The sequence below is a fragment of the Eutrema salsugineum genome, unplaced genomic scaffold (genome assembly GCF_000478725.1).
Source record: "Eutrema salsugineum unplaced genomic scaffold, Eutsalg1_0 scaffold_2, whole genome shotgun sequence".
NCBI lineage: Eukaryota > Viridiplantae > Streptophyta > Magnoliopsida > Brassicales > Brassicaceae > Eutrema > Eutrema salsugineum.
Genome location: NW_006256829.1, coordinates 19,013,911 through 19,035,739, shown reverse-complemented (window position 1 = coordinate 19,035,739; position 21,829 = coordinate 19,013,911). Strand labels below are relative to the sequence as shown.

The following is a 21,829-nucleotide window of genomic DNA, read 5'->3' as shown; positions in this document are numbered from 1 at the left end:
AAATATTAAAATACACAGAATCCACTTGATTTACTCATCGACTTCCACACACTAAATCGCACGAGACCCACCTTAACTCATCTGCTTCGATTTTCTCTTTCTCTCTCTCTTTTTCTATGCCTCTTACATAAAAAAATAAATAATATCTGCCTCTTACATTCTATGGAACTTATACAAGCCTTATTACAGATTATAGAGTGAATTGTTCAGCACAAAAAATTTTTGTGGATGGTTCACCACAAAGCCAAAAAAAAAAAACTCAAAACGTCTATCCATGTAAATATGTATGTGTATCCATATGGATATATTCATACATGCCAAATCTACGTGGATCCATATAGATATCCATATATATATGTGTTCATATATACGCTACTATATAGATACACATGTGTTCTATCACTAAACGACAAAACAATTTAGGTCAAAAAATATAAAATGGATATCAAAATTTGAGAAAAAAATTATATAATTTATAGTGTCAAAATAATTATTCGATTCTTTTTTAAATAACAGATAAATAACAACAAAAAATTATGAGGAACGTGTAATATTAATATAATATTAAATAAAAAGAGAATATAGATAAGTAATTGTATGTTAATGAGAGGGGTTTTTTAGTCATTTTCCTATCCAAACAGTGCCCAAATAGTAAAATAAGTGTGTCTACAAAAAAGTATCTTTTATGGATATTAATAACTCAAAAGTGCCCCAAATGGTAACACACTCAAAGCTTAGAATACACAATGATTTACTTGGAAAACATTACGATCAGTGCTCCACATCCGTTGGGTTTCTTAAAACTCGATATAGGTGATAACGGGAGAGATTAATACAGAAAGTTGACATAAATAATTATGAGATGCGAGAAAGAGAAGGGATGTGAAGGTGAAGCGTTTTGGTTTGTAAATTCTTAAGAATTATGCGTTGAGTTGTTTTTCTTTTCATGTTCATTTGTTGAGCAATAATAAGTTTGGTTTTTTTTTTAAGGTAGACAGGTGTTACTTTCTCTAATGCTGACGTGGAAAGCAGCTGGAGAGAGTTAGCCTTATTTTATAGTATAGATGTTTTTATTTTTTCCTTTTTCTTTAATTTTAGGATTTGAAATCGGTTATCAATTTTGTCTTTTTATTGTTAAAAAGACGGATCAATATCTAATTGAAAATTTATTAAACAAGTATCGAAATTGTTGGGGTCGGTTTTAACCCCAAAAGACAAAGTGTCAAAATTGGGTTTTGGAAAGCCCAATTCTGCGATTTACTGAAGGATCAAACCAGAACGCAACCAACACAGTAAACCAAGCCGAACCAAACACCATTCCGGACCGAGCCGAACCAACTGTTGGTTCGGCCAAACCAAGCCAAATTAAAGGCTCGGTTTGACCGAGCCGAACCAAGGAGGGTGAAGAACCGAACCGAGCCGGTCTCGGTTCGAGAGGTTTCTTGCGTACCTGAGCCAAGGAATCTCCCGTAAACGAGAAATGGATTGGGCCGAAGGAGAAAGAGAATGGGCCAAGCCGGAGGGTCGAAAGTGCTAATGGGCCGAACCGAATAGTCGCAAAGGTCCGATGAACGAGCCCAAGAGATTTTACCCTAAGAGAGATCGGAGTCGTTAGCCGCACAAAAGAAAAGGAAAATTTCCGAGAATCTCGGCTATGCAGTTTGTAGACTTAGTATAATTAGTCAATGTAATTCTTCCATTATGTAACTTTGACGTAATCACAGAAACCCTAAGTTATAAGACTACTTTTCGATCTCTGTCCTTATGATTTTCACTTAGAATCTTTGGATCCCTCTTTTTCCTTAACAAATTTTGATTGTGCGAGTTTCGACTCACACAATTTGGCGCCGTCTGTGGGAACATAAAGCTTTCTTACACCAAAAACTTTCTTTAACGAGATCCAAAAAGATGTCAGGAGACGAACGGAGAGACGACCAGATCAACAGCGGAGATCCTATCGGAAGCAAGGAGAATCCTCCTGCGACAGATGCGGGCGTGACAGCCGAGCCCTTGGACGAGGTGAAGAAGATGCTCGCAGCAATGATGAAAAAGTTTAACATGCAGGAAAAGTAGAACAGCTCTTTCGCGGAGAGACTCGAAGCGTTGACAATGGAGAACCAAATCAGGAACCGACGCCTCGGAGTGACGGGAACTTCCAGAGACGTCCTGCGAAAGTTTGGCCTGCGACCAACCACTCTCGACTTTGCGACTAACGCAAACAGGCTCGGAGGGGCGCAGCAAAATCCGTCCGGCTTGGTGACACCCGCGGTGAAGAAGTCCACACCGACCAAACAACCTCTGCTAGCTCGGAGAGGAAGAGTGAGCAGCGACAAGCATGACCAGCAGAATGATGGTAATGCCGCAGGAGATATCGCTAAGGAGACGATCACTGTCGATGATGAAGACGACCAGGAAGAGGAGCTTGCCCTTCAACCGAGCCGCGCTTCAGGACGTATCACCCGAGCCGAACTTGAAGAGGCGTTGGAAGGGGCAAGTATGAACGAAGAAGATGGTGCCGCGCTCCGAAATCAAAACCTGACGGAGGAAGAGGAAAATATGCTCTAGCTGGGTCGAGCAGATGGAAACTTGGTAGCTTGGCACGAAAAAGAAATCAACGCGGTAGTGTACGCCGAGCCGCTCTAAGCATTGGCAGTATCGAAGATGAAGTCGATGAGTCACGAAAGAACAACTAGATGAAGGAGATGAACAAGCTTCGGGCTACTATAGCTCGGACATCTGCCGAGATGAACGTGTCCGATCCCAAGTTCATCATGCAATCAGTTCGGCACCGGAGATAGATCGTATGTTAGAAGAAACGCAGCGAACGCCATTTACGGCGCGAATCACCGAAGCTAGGATCCCTGAACCAGGAAAGATAAGAATTCCTTTCTATGAAGGGCCAACCGACCCGAAGGCACACATCACAGCTTTTCGGATCGAAATGGGACGAGCCTTCTCGAGAAACACCCCCAATCTCAGCGAAGACGAAAGAGATGCCGGTTTCTGCCTCCTCTTTGTCGAACACCTGACGGGCGCGGTATAAGAATGGTTCTCGAGGCTCGAGCATAACTCTATCAATAATTTTCAGCAGCTGTCTGCCGTTTTTCTGAAACAGTACTCCATGTTCATGGACCGAGGAACCTCTGATGCCGATCTATGGATTTTGTCTCAAGGACCAAACGAGCCATTGAGAGCTTACATGGCTCGGTTTAAAGCGGTGGTGTCGAAGGTAGAAAGAGTGAGTGACAAGGCAGCTCTCGAAGCCCTAAAAAGATCATTGTGATATAAGTCCAAGTTTCGGAGGGAAATAGCGTTGAACACGCCCCTCACGATCCAAAATGCATCGCTCTACCGACTTTTTCGTCAATGAAGAAGAGATGAAGAATCTAGATGAGCAGTACTAGATGGCTAAAGTGGCAATCCAAAATTCTCTGACGACGCGTCAAAGGAATATGAGAAGCAATGACTATGTGCATCATGAAGGGCCGAAGCTACAAGGAGCCCACAACTATCAAGTGGAAGTAGGACGAGGCAAAGGACCATGGAAAACTTGGACTCGGAACCCCCGGACATACGACGAAAAAGCATTCTGCGAACACCACCAGTGCTACGAGCACTCAACAGCAAACTATCGGTTCTTGGCCGCCAGACTCGCTGCAAAGCGAACAGCAGGAGAGCCCGAAGAAACCACAGCCACCAAGGAACCCGAAGACGAGAAGCGAGAAGGTGATGAAGTCAACTCCCTGAACCGGGAGCAAAGAAACCGAGGCGAAGCCCAAAAGCGAGGAAGGAGGAATAACGAGGATCCGTGAGATAGTCCCAGAAGAAGGATCAATATGATAGTGGGTGGATCGCAATACTTTTTCGACACTGTATCGTCGATTAAAGTTTTCCAGCGGAGAGCCGATGCAAGTGTTAACTAGGCGGAGCCTCCGAGCTATCCCGCTACAACAATCTCGTTTTTGGAAGACGAAACATTGGGAATTGACACGCCACATAGTGATCCCCTCGTGATCGAGCTTACTATTAGGGATCACGATGTCGCCAGAATATTAATTGATATGGGAAGCTCTGTAGACGTTATCTTCCGCGAAACTCTTAGGAGGATGGAATTCGATTTGTATGAAGTAACATCCGTCTCGAAGCCATTAACGGGATTCTTAGGGGAAACAACGATGACAATCGGACAATCAGGCTTCCCGTGCAAGCAGGATGAGTAACAAAAGTTGTGGAGTTTTCCGTAGCTGATCATCCAGCAATTTACAACGTAATCATGTGAACGCTGTGGTTGAACTCGATGCGAGCCGTTCCGTCAACATATCATTTATGCGTCAAGTTTCCGACTCCTGCAGAATCAAGACGATATGGGGAAACCAAAAGGAGTCGCGTATGTGTTTTTTGGCCGAGCATAAGATGAAGAAGCCCGTGGTAGACTTGGTCGCAGACGAAAACAGGAAAAACCTAAAGACGAACCGAGAACCTGCAAACGAGCTCGCCAAGCTCTTATAGCAATTACAGATCGGCGAGGCGCGTGAGGAGAAGAGCGCGCCGAGCTATGATCTGGTGATCTCGGTATGCATAGACGAATTACATCCAGAGCGGTGCGTAGAGATCGGAGCGACACTTGATGAGGCAATTAAGGCGGAGCTCTTCGCTTTCTTAAAACAGAAAGTTGGAACGTTTGCATGGACTGCGGAAGACATACCATGAATTAGCATCGATGTGACGTGCCATGAGCTCAACGTAGACCTGACGTTCAAACCGGTGAAGCAAAAGAGAAGAAAGCTAGGTCTCGACCAAGCCAAGGCAGTGAACGACGAAGTATAACGACTCTTAAAGGTGGGTTCGATTGCCGAAGCTAAATACCTAGATTGGCTCGCCAATCCCGTAGTGGTGAAGAAGAAAAACAGTAAATGGCGTGTGTGCGTAGATTTTACCGACCTCAACAAGGCGTGCCCGAAGGATAGTTTCGCGCTACCTCATATCGATCGACTAGTCGAAGCCACAGCGGGGAATAAACTGCTCACATTCATGGACGCTTTTTCGAGGTACAACCAGATATTCATGAACCCCGACGATAGAGAAAAAACGGCATTCATAACAGATCGGGGAATTTACTGCCACAAGGTGATGCCTTTTGGACTCAAAAACGCTGGCGTAACTTACCAGAGGCTCGTCAACAAAATATTTGCAGAACAGCTCGGCAAGACGATGGAGGTTTATATAGATGACATGCTGGTAAAATCGCTCGAGGAGAAGGATCACATGAAGCATTTGCGAGACTGTTTCGAGCAGCTGAACCTGCATAACATGAAGCTGAACTCAGCGAAGTGTTGATTCGCGGTGATGTCTGGAAAATTCCTTGGGTACCTCGTAACCCATCGAGGGATCGAAGCAAATCCAAAGCAAATTAACGCTTTGATAGAAATGGCATCTCCGAGAACGAAACAAGAAGTCCAGATTGACGGGTCGCGTAGCAGCTCTCAACCGGTTTATTTCCAGGTCGACCGACAAATGTCTATCTTTCTATGATACCTTTAGGGGCAATAAGAAATTCAAATGGGACGACCGGTGCAAAAAGGCATTCCAAGATCTGAAAGTCTACTTAGCGAATCCTCTAGTCTTTGTGAAGCCACTAGAAGGAGAACCGCTGTTCCTGTATATCGCCGTAGCAGCAACTGCAGTAAGTGGAGTACTAGTCAGAGAAGAGCGGGGAGAGAAAAACCTGTCTTCTATGTGAGCTGCAGTTTAACCGAGGCGATAACACGTTATCTGCAAGTGGAGAAGATTGCCCTAGCTGTCGTAATTGATGTGCTCAGGTTTTAACCATAGTTTTCTGCCAGCGCACAGATGTACGTTGTAGTACTTAGGGGTCGATCCACTGAAGACCAGGTAACTGCAATACGAGTTTACTTGAGATGAGAACTGAGCTAAGATGAAAATATGGGTGTTTGTTTGGGAGTTGTGAACAGTGACGAAAATAGCAAATAATTAATTTAAAAACAAGTAAACAATAAGATCAAATCAATACGAGAAGGTGTTGGGCGTTAGAGAATTCTCCGGGAAATCATAGACTAGCTAACAAGAGAATTAAACATAGAGTTTTCTATAGATATGTTCCTGAAATCAAACCCAGACTAACCTACTCTCGTAGTATTAATCACAAATCAATTCACTCAGATTTACTAAACTCCCATTCAGTTCTCTAAGTGTCTAGACAAATTAGTTTGATAATTTTACAAAACTCTTTAGATCGACTCACGCCGTCTAAGAGAATTTGTTCATCTAAATAGGGTTAATCGATTAGACAACACTTTCGGTGAGTAAATCAACCTAATCGCAGTAGCTAGAAGGTCGATCCAAGCCACATAAACAAAACGCAAATTTAAACGAAGAAATCTAAAGATAAACCCTAATCTAACAAACCAGAAATCAATCCATCAATCCCTTTGAAAAATCCCTTAAAACCCAACAAGGGAATTACTCAATCATAGTATATAATAACATCACAGAAGTATTGTAGTTTGCTGAAAATTAAACATTTGTTTGTCCTCAAACAAAACATAGTTCAGGCTAGGAAAGAATCTTTAAAAACCTGCAGGAACTAAACAATATCTCAGTGACCGTCCTTCTAAACCATAACCTATCTTAAAACATCTATTTGGATCTAGTCTAGAAAATTCTCACCAAAAGACAAACATAACTAGTCCATTGATCCGTCATGCGAAAATCTACACACTTAGATCTAACTTCCAATAAACTAGCTCTTTACATTCATTAAGTGCATAGTGAATTCTCATTAAAGACATCATTTAGGGTAGACAGCGTTTGGCAATTAAGGGCTATTTAAGTGGTGGAGTTAAAGTGTTTTGGTAACCTGAAGATCTGGAGGATGCAAGATATTATGCAAAACCGCAAGAGAGAGTGGACCTGTTGATGTCCGCAATTTTCAGTCACTTCTCCTTGCCAAATGTTGCTGCATAGTCTTTCCTCCTTGGTTGTAAATAGTTGTTTCCCTAGACTTAGATCTTTTCCGGAAATCAGAAAAATAATTTCCAAAACTCCATATAATCGAACTCTAGCTTGCCTCAAGGTTAAAATCGATCCTCCTAGACTCATTTAAGGTTTTTATTTCATTTTCTTTCTTATTTTTTTTGTTTCCTTTAATTCTATTTTCGATTTTTTTTTTTGAAAGGGGAAACAACCTTTTATAGAGAGAAAGAGTCTAAGGGACGAAATTGTACCAAGATTTTGAAGTTTTTCCAAGGCAAACTGAGTTTTCTCCTTTTGTTGAATCATTCCAATGAAATCGCAGGTCTCTGTCTTTAGTGACTGAAAACCGCGTTGATCCTGTTTCTCTCCGATGCTTTTGCACATATCTGCATATAGGACAATGAAAAACAAGAGTGCATGTGGTTTGAAAGAGGCTGGGTTACGGTGGGAACTAGCTAAAGGTGAACTAGCCTTTCAGGATCAACAAAGAGTGGTAAAAGGGTAAAGGAGTCCTGAATGTATGATTCGTTTCCCTGATCTAATGCTTTAATGAGAAAGTTAAATCAAGATTAAGTCCAAATAAAATGAGCTAGTATATCCTGTCAGAAAGAATCTCCATGAATAGAAGTCCTCTGGTGGGAGTTCGTAGTGTAAGTACTCTAGCTACCGCATAATGTAGGCCTAAATCACAAAAAGAGCAAAAAACAAGGAAATAGCGTAGAAGCACACTGGTCTAAATCATCATAGTATTGTTTATTTATGTTCCTGGTTTGAAAACGTTCTGAAACATTTTTGAAAAATTTTCGAAAACTTTTTGAAATTTTTTTTTTATGCCCAAAACATACTCAAAACAAATCAAATTTCCTTAGTAACGGATGAACATCCTCCCCCAAACTTATTTCACACTGTCCTCATTGTGATAAAATCTAAGAAAGGATGGATAAGGAAATAGAAATTTGAAGTGTTTAGATGTACTTACCTTGCCGGAAGAATGAGTCGCGGTTGGAATGATGGCATCGCAAGTCGGAGTTTCAACAGGGTCGGATTGATTGCCGAATTCCGGTTAATAATTTCTTCTCGTCTTTTATTCGTTCTTCTTTGTAAAAACCTGAAATTAAATGAAACAAAAAACAAAGCAACAAAATAGAAAATAAAATATCAAAGGAAAATAAATAAAATACAGAGTGGGTTGCCTCCCACTAAGCGCTTGTTTTAAGTCGTTAGCTTGACTTGGTCGTCTTTTAGGCATTAGGTGCATCTGCTAATGAGATCGGATCTTCCTTTTCTTCTTGAATGTCTGCAATATATGGCTTAAGATGTTGTCCATTGACAGTGAAATTACCTCCTTGACGGTTCCATAGAACCACAGCACCATAAGGTAAAACTTCTTTGATCTTGAAAGGCCCAGACCATCGTGATCTAAGCTTCCCGGGAAATAGTTTTAACCGTGAGTTATAAAGTAGAACCTGGTCATTAGGTGAGAACGTCTTAGGAGCTATTTTCTTGTCATGAAACGCCTTCTTCTTCTTCTTATGAATCTTAGAATTCTCATAGGCGTTTTGGCGAATCTTGTCTAACTCATTTAACTGAATCAAACATTTTGCACCTGCTGTCTGGATGTCCTAATTCAGCTTTCTTATTGCCCATTCTGCCCTGAGCTCTAACTCCCATGGAAGATGACAAGGCTTACCATAAACAAGATGAAAAGGTGTAGTACCCAATGGGGTTTTGAACGCAGTTCTATATGCCTAAAGAGCATCATCCAGTTTTGCTGACCAATCTTTTTTTGTTGGTCCTATTATCTTTTCCAGAATTCTTTTGAGTTCTCTGTTTGATACCTCCAGTTGGCCACTCGTCTGTGGGTGATAAGGTGTAGCTACTTTATGTTTCACTCCATTTTTCTTCAAGAGATTCTCAAATACTTTGTTGATAAAGTGAGAACTACCATCACTGATGACAATTCGCGGAACACCAAATCCTGGAAATATGATCGACTTGAACATCTTCATTACCATCACTGATAAAATCGTCACTTGTGGGGCTGGCTATGGCTTCTACCCACTTAGACACGTAGTTAACAGAAACAAGGATGTATTTGTTTCCAAAAGACGAAGGAAAAGGACCCATAAAGTCGATTTCCCAAACATCAAAAACTTCGACTTCTTGAATGAAGTTTTGTGGCATCTCATGTCGTTTGCTGATGTTCCCTTGTCTTTGGCAAGCTTCACACTTAGATATGAATTTATGGGCGTCTTTAAACATGGTAGGCCACCAATAACCAGCTTGAAAACCTTCACTACAGTCTTGTCGGTAGCAAAGTGTCCAGCAAAGTTAGATCCATGACAATGAAAAAGGATTTCTGGAACTTCTTCGTCAGAGATGCACCTTCGAAACAAGATATCTGGACACTGCTTACAAAGATATGGTTCATCCCAAAAGTACCTTCACTACAAGAAAACAGAGATTTAGCGACTGCACATCACGACTAAAACAGCAGTTGCAAAATGTACCGACTGATTCACAACTGAACTGCAACTACGATACTACTAAACGCCTGATATCGTTTAACAGTCGTTTATTTGTGACCAATAAATAAAGTCGTTAATTTGTCGCGATTTAACGACTACTTTGCGACTGTTTTTGCTGGTCGGAGAAAAAAAAACATGTGTCCTACATATTCAGGTAGGTTTACTTTTTTTTGCGACTAATAAAGTGCCGTCGCATCGCATGTTGGTCGCTATGTAGTCGCATATATATATATATATATATATATATATATATATTCAGAGCTTGCAACTTTTTCCATTCATTCACATACATTATCAATTGAATATAAGATATTTTTGAAAGTGTTTTTTAGTTAAGAAACTAACATATGTGCATTTTAAAAAAATAACAAATGTACATTTTAAGTAAGTTACATAAAATCATTTAAAATAACTAAGTTACATACTAAGTTATTTACATAAACTTTTTAAAATTAGTAAGTTACATAAAGTTTATCCAAATAATTAACAATTTCTAAATAAATAAGTTATGATGTCTGAGAAAAGTATACTTATGTTGCTTGTTTAAAAAAAAAATTAAGTTACTTATGTTGTGACTGAATTGCGACAGAATACCTTCTACTAGTCCAAAAATTAAGCCGCCAATTAACCCTGCCATAAACCCAAAATCAGGCCCAATTATTTTCACAAGCCCGCTTAACAAACAGAGAAATTTGGCTAAGTGTTGATCGATCCCTAATTCCTAAATTTTAGAAACCCTAACTACGCCAAATCCTCTCTTCGATTCTGCATTGAATCGTGGATTCTTGCTTGAATCTTCGATCCCGGATGTTTCTAACCTCCCTTTCGATCCCAAATCCCAAATTCTCTCTTCGATTCTCACCCAAATCTAACCCAAATCTCTGTTCAAACCTCTATTTTGAACCCAAATCGTAAGCCGAGTTTCTGTAATTTCCAATGGCAGGCGGTGGAAGGAAGAAAGGACGAGGGGGAGCTTCGACGTCAAAGAAGAGGGCAGCCAACAGTTCAGCTTCTGAGGTCAGAACTCCATCGCCGCTACCGAGTAGGTATGATTTCATTCCGGCATCATCTCCACCACCGATTGTCTCCAATTTCTCACCGCCGTTGGACGTACGTGATTATCCACCTCCGATGGAGCTTTTCCAGAATTCGCAACAAGGAACCTTTGACTCTCAACCACCACCTCAACAACGAAGGTCAGAGCAGTCTCAACTTCGTTTCTCTGCTTCTCCTCACCAGCGTTTCTCAGACCAATCTCCTCGTCACTCTGCATCACCTCAACCACACTCTCAACCAGGGGCTTCTCCACGATCTCAGCAAGGAGCCTCTCCACACTCTCAGCGAGGAGCCTCTCCACAGTCTCAGCAACAAGCCTCTCCACATTCTCAGCGAGGATTCTTGCCACTCTCTCAAGAAGCTCGCAGTGATGGCGAAGAAGCTTCATCGGAGGATGATTCAGAAGGAGAAAACGGTATTCCCAATCTCGCAGAAGACCAGCTGCAAGTTCTTAATGCTTTGCTCACAAAGCCTGGGAGGGAAACTTACACCACAGTACTCTCCCCCATAGAGAAGCCGGGTACAACATGGTAAGAACTTAATTCTTAATTCCTAATGGTACATGTTTGTGTCTTAATGCTTAATTTTTGTGTCTTAATGCTTTGCTTAATGTTAGTGCTTTGCTTGATGTTTGTGTCTTAATGCTTTGCTTAATGTTAGTGCTTTCCTTGATGTTTGTGTCTTAATGCTTTGTTTGTCTCCAAATTGTTTAATGTTTGTAGGTTTGGTCGTGACAAGTCTGCACTGACCCAGAAAATTACCAAAGTCTTCACCAACAAATTTGATGGTCCCTTTTATAGCTGGAGACGAGTGCCTCGTGAAAGATAAGAGAGATACTTTGTTGAATTCACGGTAATGTTATAGTGTTTCATTTACAACAGTTTTTTGATGACTAATATCTTCTTCTCTCTAAGTATAGTGTTTTACTTACTAACATCATATCCTTCTCTATTGTTATTGTATAAAACTCACACCTGGGATCCATTAATTACCAGTGTAGTTCAGGCAAATTTTGAGAGAATATGTAAAAGCAGGATGAAAGATATGGTCAGCAGAGCAAGAACTTCACGCGAGCAACCACACTGGATTGGAGATACCCTGTGGAGAAAGATGGCTGCGTTTTGGGACACAGAGGAAGCAAAAGAAAAGAGTTCAACCACATCAGCAGCTCGGATGTCTGAACGTGGCGGTCTAGGTCCTCATGTTCACTATTCAGGTCAAAATTCCTATCTACAAATCCAACAGGAAATGGCATGTGTATCTTTTTCTCTTAGTACATAATTGTTTGCGTCTTGGGAAGAAGATTTTTGCTTATTCATTAACCTTTTTCTTATCATCAGGAAGATGAATTGGGAAGACCTGTGAGTCTTGGTGAAGTTTTCATCAAGACTCATACAAAAAAAGATGGTACTTATATTGATGGAAAGGCGCAGATAGTTGTTGAAACATATAAGAAGAACCTGCAAGAGAAGTTGTCTGCACTCGGGTCTTCAGAGCTATCCGTAGAAGAGGAGAATGACCTACTTCTTCAGGTATATTATGGTTTTTTTCTCTCCAATAAGTGTTTTTTTCTATGAGTTTTGGTGAAGTTTGAATGATGTGTTTGAATGATCTGTTTCTTTGCAGTCCACTATCATGAAAGAGGAGTTCCGTATGGAGTTGGAAGCCTCTCACAACCACATGTTAATGGAAAGCGGAAGTATCCGGGAAGCTCCTCAGCATACAACAGCCTTCACGAACAGCTACAACAATCTCAGCGAGAGATAGAAGTACAAGCGGCTGAAAATGCAAGACGTGAAGCAGAGTTTTTGGTTACACAAGCTGCACAACAAGCGAAGATCGATCAACTCACACTGGTTGAAAGGTATTTAACTCAAACTGATCCTAGGTTTGCAGACGTTTTGGCTACACAATCTGCATCGAATACACAAACTACTACTGCTGATCCAAACTCAAACTGATCCTAGGTTCCTCTCTTATCTCTTTTTAGTCTGTCGACTGATGTTGGTTGTAGACTGTTATCTTTTGTAGCCCTTTTTTGAATTTATCTCCAATGGTTGTATATGGTACCATTGGAGATTGTATGGGTTATATTATCTTTTGTTTACAAAGACAATGTATGGGTTATGTAATATAATTTAATTTGGTTTCATATGCTTTTACAATTTTTGAATATTGTTTTTACGTGTTTCTGAATTCAGATCAGTATTGTTTTAGGATAGGTCATATAAGCAATACCAAATTGTAATTCTGATGTTAACAATTGTCACAAAACAGTCGGTATTCAGTCGTTATTTAGTCGCAATGTAGTTACAATTCAGTCGTAAAATGGTAACAATTAACGACTGATTTACTACTACTCGGTGACAGACCATTACGACTAATATAAAGTCGCACAATAGTTGTAAATTCAGTCGTTAATCAGTCGTAACATTTACTGACTATTTTGCGACTGTTTCCCATCGACGACAGATTAGTCGGTCATCAGTCGCAAAATTGCGACGAAATTACGACTGCAGTAATTTGCGACGAAGAATTACCTACAAACAAATTCAGTCGCAAATTAGTCGCATATATAGGGTTAACGACTGATATGCAACTGTATTTGTTGTCGCTAAATCTATGTTTTCTTGTAGTGCTTCTAACGTCACGCAAGAACTTCTTTTTGTTGTAGCCGAAGAATCGTGGCGCTTCGACCTCTGCTGCTAGGTAATTCGCGATATGCATAAACCAAGGAAGCTCGGAAGGTTTTGCTTTTGGAGGTGGGGTTGGACATTTCTCTGGGGTGACTACTTTAGCATTACATTCCTTCTCCACGTCTCCAATAGGGTTTTGAGAAGTCAATGCCGAGCTTTCATCAGGTGAGATAGTTTTGCCCTTAGATTTCTTTGATTTGCGCTTAGATTTTCTCTCTTTGTGCTTTGATTTTCTCGATTCAACAACTCCCTTAGGCTCGACTGAAAGGGCTTGTATAGAAACGTGTTGACACCTTTCCTTGTTATCTCCAGGCTTTAAAATCAACTTGTCTTCCTTGTAGATGGTTATACAGTACGAGCTTCTACCACTACAGACTGCAGGATAGAAGATTCTCTTTTTGACTTTAGAAAAACAAACTCTTCGGTTGGAATAATCAACAACTGCCCCCACTGTCGCAAGGAATGAACTTCCAAATATTAACGTCCTGGGAGAGTTATTTTTCATCTCAAGAATGTGAAAATCAACAGGAACAAGACACCCTCCTACTTACACCATCAAATTCGTTACGAAACCGTATGGAATCGTACTTGAATTGTCTCCAAACTTAACAGAACCGTGAGGAGGTTTGATACCACACATCCCCAGCTCTGTTGCAATTGATTTAGACATCACATTCACATTTGCTCCTGTGTCACATAGAGAGTCAAAAAATTTCACATCTTCAATTATGCAGGGGAAGACAAACTTCACCGAATTATTTATCTTATGAAGCTTCTTTTGGTGTGGAACTTTGCCTATTGCATCATACTCTTCAGGACATCCTGGAGATTCAACTTCAGTGTCCTGATTGCTAGAAATAGGTGTGACTTCCCTCTCACCATTAGTGTCTATGACATTGCAACGCCACATTGGATTGTCTATGGTTTTTCCCGGAAGATGACCATCTTGTCTCTTCACACTTTCTCCAATTTGTCCGATTTGTTTCTCGAGCATCTTGACATGAGTAGAGAGGTTAGTGATCTTCTCAAATGACTCCCCATTGTTCTTGTTGAGGTAATCATACATGATGTCTAACTTGTACCTAAGATAATTCATGTTGTCTAACTTAAGCTTAAGGTTGTGGGTGTCTTGGGCGATTTTTTCATGTACCTCAGCGATTCGTCTCTTGATAACTTCGGTGTTTTTTGAACTATCTATGGTTTGTGATAGCTGCACGTCCATGCTATCACATGAGTGGAAAGAACTTCAAATTTACCATTAAGGTAATTGTATAAACAGTCCACTCTTATACCCACATCGTTTGCTAATCTTTGCAGCTTCATAAGAAGTGGTTGCACCATACGCTCGAGCTTGTTGTCTTGAGAGGTTGGGGATGATTTTGGAGCAGATTGGAGATTCATATGGGTGTGATCTTGTGCTTCAAGTCGATGATTAATCTCAGCTGCATTAGCTGCTTCACAGGAATTAACAGAACACTGCTGATTTTTGAGAAACATTTTCACCATGGCTTTAAGTTCATCAATCTCCTTATGATCATGGGAAGAAGAACGTGATGTTCTTCCTTGATCAGGAAAATTGTTTCTGCTGCTTGCAGCAAGATTATTAATCAAGATGTAAGCTTCTTCCACAGTCCTTGTCATGAAGTTTCCATCGCTTGCTACATTTAGAGGTGCCTTAGATGTCCATTCAAGACCTTCGTAGAAGGTGTTCAAGATGCATGTCTCTGTAAAACCGTGGTGAGGACATTCCCTCATGTAGCCTTTATAACGATCCCAAGCTTCATGAAAAGGTTCGCTTCCGTTTTGTTGGAACCTATAAATCTTGTCTCTAAAGAAGTTTGATCTAGAGGTGGTGTAGAAATGGTTAAGGAAGGCAGCTTTGCATTCGTCCCATGATCCGAGTGAACCAGGAGACAAAGACTTAAACCAAGCACGTGCCTTATCACAAAGAGAAAAGGAAACAACTTGCACTTTATGTAATCTGCAGGAACTTCGATCGATTGCTTGGTGCTGCAGATTTCTTCAAAATCTTCGAGATGGTCCATGGGGTTCTCCAATGCATTGCCATGGAACCGGTTCTGCTTGACCAATTTTATGAGCTTTGGACTTATCTCATAGTCTATGTTGATGGGTTGTAGACTAATGGAAGAATGGTTCTCATAGAAAGCATACGGAGTGTTATAAAATCTTAGAGTTAAGCGAGGAGCGTTTTGGAATCTAACATGCTCATCAACGTTTTGCTGGACGTGGTGGTTATCTCTAAGCCTATCTAAACCTTGCAAGTGTCTATTGTTATCGCCAATTTCTAATTTTTGTGTGTTTGTTTTTTTTTTAAAAAAAATTAATGAATTAATTAATTTATATATATATATATATATTTATATATTTTTCGTTTTTTAGTTTATATATATATATATAATTTTTTAATATTTTTCATGTTAATATATAGATATATTTTATATAATAATAAATATTTTTTTATTTAAATAAATATATAGATTTATATTTTTTTGTTTTTTTAATATTAATTTATATATGTATATATATATATATTTTTATATAAAATAATAAATATATTTTTTTTTCAAAAATGAACAAAAGAACGTATCTTAGACTCGACTCTGACCTGAAACTCGTAGGAAACATTAAAGGTTTCCGGCAACGGCTCCAAAAACTTGATGTGCTCAGGTTTTAACCCTAGTTTTCGCAAGCGCACAGATGTACGTTGTAGTACTTAGGGGTCGATCCACTGAAGACTAAGTAACCCTTGTTTGATGAGAACTGAGCTAAGATGAAAATATGGCTGTTTGTTTGGGGGTTGTGAACAGTGACAAAAATAGCAAATAATAAATTTAAAAACAAGTAAACAATAAGAACAAATAAATACGAGAAGGTGTTGGGTGTTGGGGTCGGTTTTCACCCCAAGCGGATAAAACCATCTCGAAATGACTAACTATGGAAGAAAGACAAATTAGTCGAGCTGCGCTCACCAAGACAAGTGGGAGAGCCGTGGAGAAAGACAAGTGGGAGAGCCGTGGAGAAAGGCAGATGGGCCGAGCCGTGGAGAAAGGCAGATGGGCCGAGCCGTGAATAAGAAAAGATGGGCCACGCCGTGCAAAGATGGGCCGAGCCATGAAGAGGAACAAGTAGGCCGAGCCGCGGGAAGGATGTCCAGTGGGCCGAGCTGTGCAAGAAAGCAGGTGGACCGAGCTGTATCGTGAGAAATGGGCCGAGCCGCATTTCAACATGCTTGGGCCGAGCCGCGCCTCGGTGAGGTGGACCAAATCACGTCGCGATTCGAATGGCAAGTGGGCCGAGCCGTGGAGAAGTTTTGATGGGCCGAACCTAGGCCTTGAAAGACGAAGCCCATAGAAACCCTAGGTGAAATACAAAGGCGGTGAGCCGCACGAGGCGATAAGGAAAATATTCCGAAAATCTCTCCCAAAATTCTCGGCTAGGCGGTTCAGAGAATTAGTATAAATAGACGATGTATACAATTCATTCTGTAACTTTTGCAACCCTAAGCAATAAGAGCTAAACACTTTTACAGCAAGAAAAACTTTCTTTCGATCTTACTGTTCTTGACGATAAACCCTAGAAATTTCTGATCCCTTAGTTTTCCTTAAACAAATTTCTGGTTGTGCGAGTTTTGGCTCACACAATTTGGCGCCGTCTGTGGGGAATCAAAACTTTCTGACTCTAAATCGACAAGACTTTAAGATCCGAAGAACATGGCAAGCAACATCCACGATGATAACAACAACAATGGTAACGGCGCGGAGAAGGACGCTCCGGCATCGGGCACAACGACGGCAAACTGAAACCCAAGAGGAGATGCGAAACATGATGGCTGCGTTGATGAAGAAAATCGACGAACAGGATTAAAGAAACGAGGCGATTACGGAGAGGCTCGACGCGATGGCAGCTGAGCGACTACACCCAACTTGGAGAGCAGGAATTCCCGACCCGATGGATGGAATCCAGAGACGCTTCGATTTCTCAACACCTCCAGAAGCCTCAGGGAGTGGCGCAAGAAACCCCTTGGCTCCTCCAATGTTTCGTCCCCTCGACGAACAGACTCCCGCGGCGACCTGAGTCAACATGACTGAGCCGCCCCCTCTCCGCCGGAACTCAAGGCGACGAGCCGGCAAAGAAGAGAACGATGCGATCGACGTGGACGCCCAGCAGAACGACGGAACCACGAATCCGCAACAAACCGGCTCGGCTCGGCGAATAAGTCAAGAAGAGCTCGCCTCGACACTAAACCGCGTTCGAATTGACGAAGTCTCCGATCCGACTCGCGACGACAACCCAACCGAGGAAGAAGAAAACCTCCAGTGGATCGGGTAGGCAGAGCGCGAAGACGAGCCGAGGAGAGAGGAGCGAGAGCGACCCCCCCCCCAATCAAAGGGAATGACTCACGCACAAACTCTCGAACTCAAAGAGCTGCGAGCCTCGATGGCTCGGACTGTAGCTGAAATACGCGTCATGCCATGGCCCAGACAACGCAACAAGCGCCGCGCCCGAAATCGACCGAATGCTTGAAGAAACTCAGAGAACTCCATTCACGGCAAGAATCACGGAGGCAAGGATTCCTGAGCCCGGGAAAGTGAGAATCCCGTTCTACGAAGGAACAACCGACCCGAAAGCACACATCACAGCGTTTCGGATAGCAATGGGACGGGCCTTCACAAAGAACGCCGCTAAACTGACCGAACGGGAAGTAGATGCCGGATACTGCCTGCTCTTCATGGAGCATCTTAAGGGCGCCACGCTCGAGTGGTTTTCAAGACAGGAACGCAATTCAATCGGCAGTTTTCAACAGCTCTCCGCCTTATTCCTTAAACAATACTCGATGTTTATGGACAGAGGAACATCCGATGCCGACCTGTGGACACTATCCCAAGGACCGAACGAACCTCTTCGGGATTACATGGCAAGATTCAAGGCAGTCGTATCCAAAATAGAAGGGATAAGCGACAAGGCTGCGCTCGAGGCTCTGAAACGATCTTTGTGGTACAAATCCGAGTTCCGAAGGGAGATGGTTCTCAACACGCCGCAAACAATTCAAGACGTTTTGCACCGATCATCAGACTTCGTCGTAAATGAGGAGGAAATGAAAAACTTGGACGAGCAGTACGAAGCAACGAAAGCAGCAATCTGAAGCTCAATTTTGCCGCGCCCCGCGAAGAAGGGCAACCCATCGAACAACACAACAACGCAGAGCTCGGATGAACCTAGAAGCGGAGGTGCCCATAACTATCAGGTAGGCAAAGGACGCGGAAAATGAGAACCCCGCAACAACACTTGGGTGAGAAAGTCCGCCAACTACGACGAGAAGGCTTTCTGTGAGTATCATCAGACCTACGGGCACTCAACGGCACAATGCCGAACTCTAGGAGCGAAACTCGCGGCTAAGATGGCAGCGGGAGAACTCCAAAACGCGGTAAATCTCAAAGACCTCGTCTCTAATGAACCACAAGAAAGAGCCGAGCCGAGCGGCACGGCGGAATCCGCGAATCCTCCCCGACGAGGCGATAACTCCAAGCGCGACAGGAGAAGCAAACCCGAAGAGCGACCCGAGCCGAGGCAAAGGATCAATATGATCATGGGTGGATCTCAATACTACCAAGATACCGTGTCCTCCATCAATGCCTATCAGCGCCGAGCCGAAGCAAAGGAGAATTTGACAGAACCGACCGACATCCCAAACACAGTGATCTCCTTCACCGAGGAGGAAACGGCAGGAATCGATCGACCTCACAACAATCCGTTGGTGATTGAGTTAACGATCAGGGATCATGACGTAGCAAGGGTGCTCATCGATACTGGAAGCTCAGTAAACGTCATCTTCAGGGAAACACTCAGAAGGATGGGAATCGACCTCTCCGAGGTGGAAGCAATCCCCAAACCTCTAACCAGATTTTCAGGAGAAACAACGATGACTATGGGAACGATCAGACTTCCTGTGGTAACTGGCGGAGTCACTAAGATCGTCGAATTCTGCGTCACTCATCACCCAACAATCTACAATGTGATCATGGGAACTCCATGGATCAACGGGATGAAGGCGTTACCCTCCACCTATCATCTCTGCCTCAAATTCCCAACTCCAGCGGGTGTCAAAACGATCTGGGGGAATCAGAAGGAGTCACGAATGTGCTGCCTGGCCGAACACAAGCTGAGGAACCCCGTCACCGACGCACGAGCAGACATAGACCGCAAAAAGATAAAGACAGACCGAGAGCCCGCGAACGAGCTCTCGAAACTCTTATAGCAATTACAGATCGCGGAGAGCCGCGAAACACGTGCTGAGCTGGTATGTGACGCAGCGATGCGTCGAAATTGGAATAAAACTAGAAGAGCCTCTGAGAAGCGAACTCCTTTCCCTCCTCAAGGAGAATATCAACACTTTTGCCTGAACAGCGGAAGATATGCCAGGCATAAGCATCGACGTAACCTGTCACGAGCTGAATGTGGATCCGTCCTTTAAGCCAGTCAAGCAGAAAAGAAGGAAGCTCGGCCCCGAACGAGCTAAAGCAGTTAACGACGAAGTCGAGAGGTTACTCAAAGTAGGATCAATCGCCGAGGCCAAATATCCGGACTGGCTCGCAAATCCGGTGGTCGTGAAGAAGAAGAACGGCAAGTGCCGGGTCTGTGTGGATTTCACTGACCTCAACAAGGCGTGCCCAAAACACAGCTTTCCCTTGCCGCACTTCGACCGGCTCGTCGAAGCCACTGCAGGAAATAGACTGTTAACATTTATGGACGCGTTCTCTGGCTACAATCAGATTCTGATGCACCCCGATGATCGCGGGATATACTGCTACAAAGTCATGCGATTTGGGCTCAAGAACGCAGGAGCAACGTATCAACGGCTCGTCAATAAAATGTTCGCGGCTCAGCTCGGAAAAACCATGGAAGTGTACATCGACGACATGTTAGTCAAATCACTTAAGGAGGAAGACCACGTCGCGCATCTACGGGAGTGCTTCGAGCAATTGAACAAGCACAACATGAAACTAAACCCGGCGAAGTGCAGATTTGCGGTCACCTCGGGAGAATTCCTCGGCTATCTGGTAACTCACCGAGGCATAGAAGCAAACCCCAAGCAGATCAAGGCATTAATTGAGATGCCCTCTCCAAGGACGAAGTGCGAAGTGCAAAGGCTCACAGGAAGAGTCGCCGCGCTAAACAGGTTTATTTCCCGCTCCACAGACAAGTGCCTGCCCTTCTACGACACCCTCCGAGGAAACAAGAAATTTGAGTGGGACGAGCGATGCGAAGCAGCTTTCCAGGAATTGAAGATTTATCTGGCGAGCCCACCGATCTTAGCAAAACCAGTCGAAGGAGAGCCGCTCTTCCTCTACATCGTAGTGTCTGCTACAGCTGTAAGCGGAGTGCTTATCAGAGAAAAACGATCCGAGCAAAAACCCATTTTCTACATCAGCCAGACACTGACCGACGCCGAGACCCGCTACCCCCAGATCGAGAAGGTCGCCCTAGCCGTCGTAGTCTAGGCTCGCAAACTGCGCCCGTATTTTCAATCACATTGGATTGTTGTGCTCGCTACACTTCCGCTGCGCTCGATCCTACACAGCCCGAGCCAATCCGGTCGGCTCGCCAAGTGGGCCATAGAGCTGAGCGAATACGACATCGAGTATTGGAACAGGTCGTCTGCAAAGTCACAGGTGCTCGCAGATTTTCTCATTGAACTTCCAGCCGAAGCAACAAACGAGCCGACTCTAGACGAAGTATGGACGCTGCACGTCGACGGCTCGTCGTCTAAACACGGCTCGGAATAGGAATCCGTCTCACCTCTCCCACCGGAGAAATATTGGAGCAGTCTTTTCGCCTGAACTTCCACGCCTCGAACAACGAAGCAGAATACGAAGCACTGATTGCCGGCATACGACTAGCGCAGGGAATCGGAATTCGAAAGATAAGAACCTTTTGCGATTCACAGCTTGTAGCATGTCAATTCAACGGAGAATACGAGGCAAAGGATGGACGAATGGGAGCCTACCTCAAGGTGGTCCGAGAGTTGGTACAAAAGTTCGACGAGTTCGAACTCACGCGAATTCCCCGAGGAGAAAACACCTCGGCCGACGCCTTGGCAGCACTCGCTTCGACCTCAGACCCGGACTTCCGACGGACGATCCCGGTTGAATTCATCGAACGTCCTAGCATCGAAGAGGTAGAAGGAGTTCGGCTGATAAATCCTCCTCAACAAGAACCAGAGGACGACGAAGCCATTCCTATGGATGAAGACGCCTTGCCAGCCGAGCCGGAGTACGGCTGCAACAAAGAATGGCTTGGAGCTATCCGAGTGTATATCGCCGATGGAGAGGTGCCAACCAACAAATGGGAAGCCCGCAAACTAAAAGCTCAGGCCGCACGGTATGTCCTCGTCGATGGCGAGGTGTTTAAATGGAGATTTTCAGGGCCTCTCATGACATGCGTCGAAGGACTGGAGGCAAGAAAGATCATGCACGAAGTGCACAGCGGCGCGTGTGGGAACCATTCTAGCGGAAGGTCGCTCGCTATCAAGATAAA

At 43.2% G+C, this 21,829-nt stretch overlaps 1 non-coding gene across 1 annotated transcript; it reads left to right on the top strand.

The window, feature by feature from the left end:
• The first annotated feature begins 15,002 nt into the window (after positions 1 to 15,002).
• LOC112086928 lies at positions 15,003 to 15,113 on the top strand. Its single transcript, XR_002899782.1, has one exon. It is a non-coding gene; the product is annotated as a small nucleolar RNA R71 (small nucleolar RNA).
• The last annotated feature ends 6,716 nt before the right edge of the window (positions 15,114 to 21,829 follow it).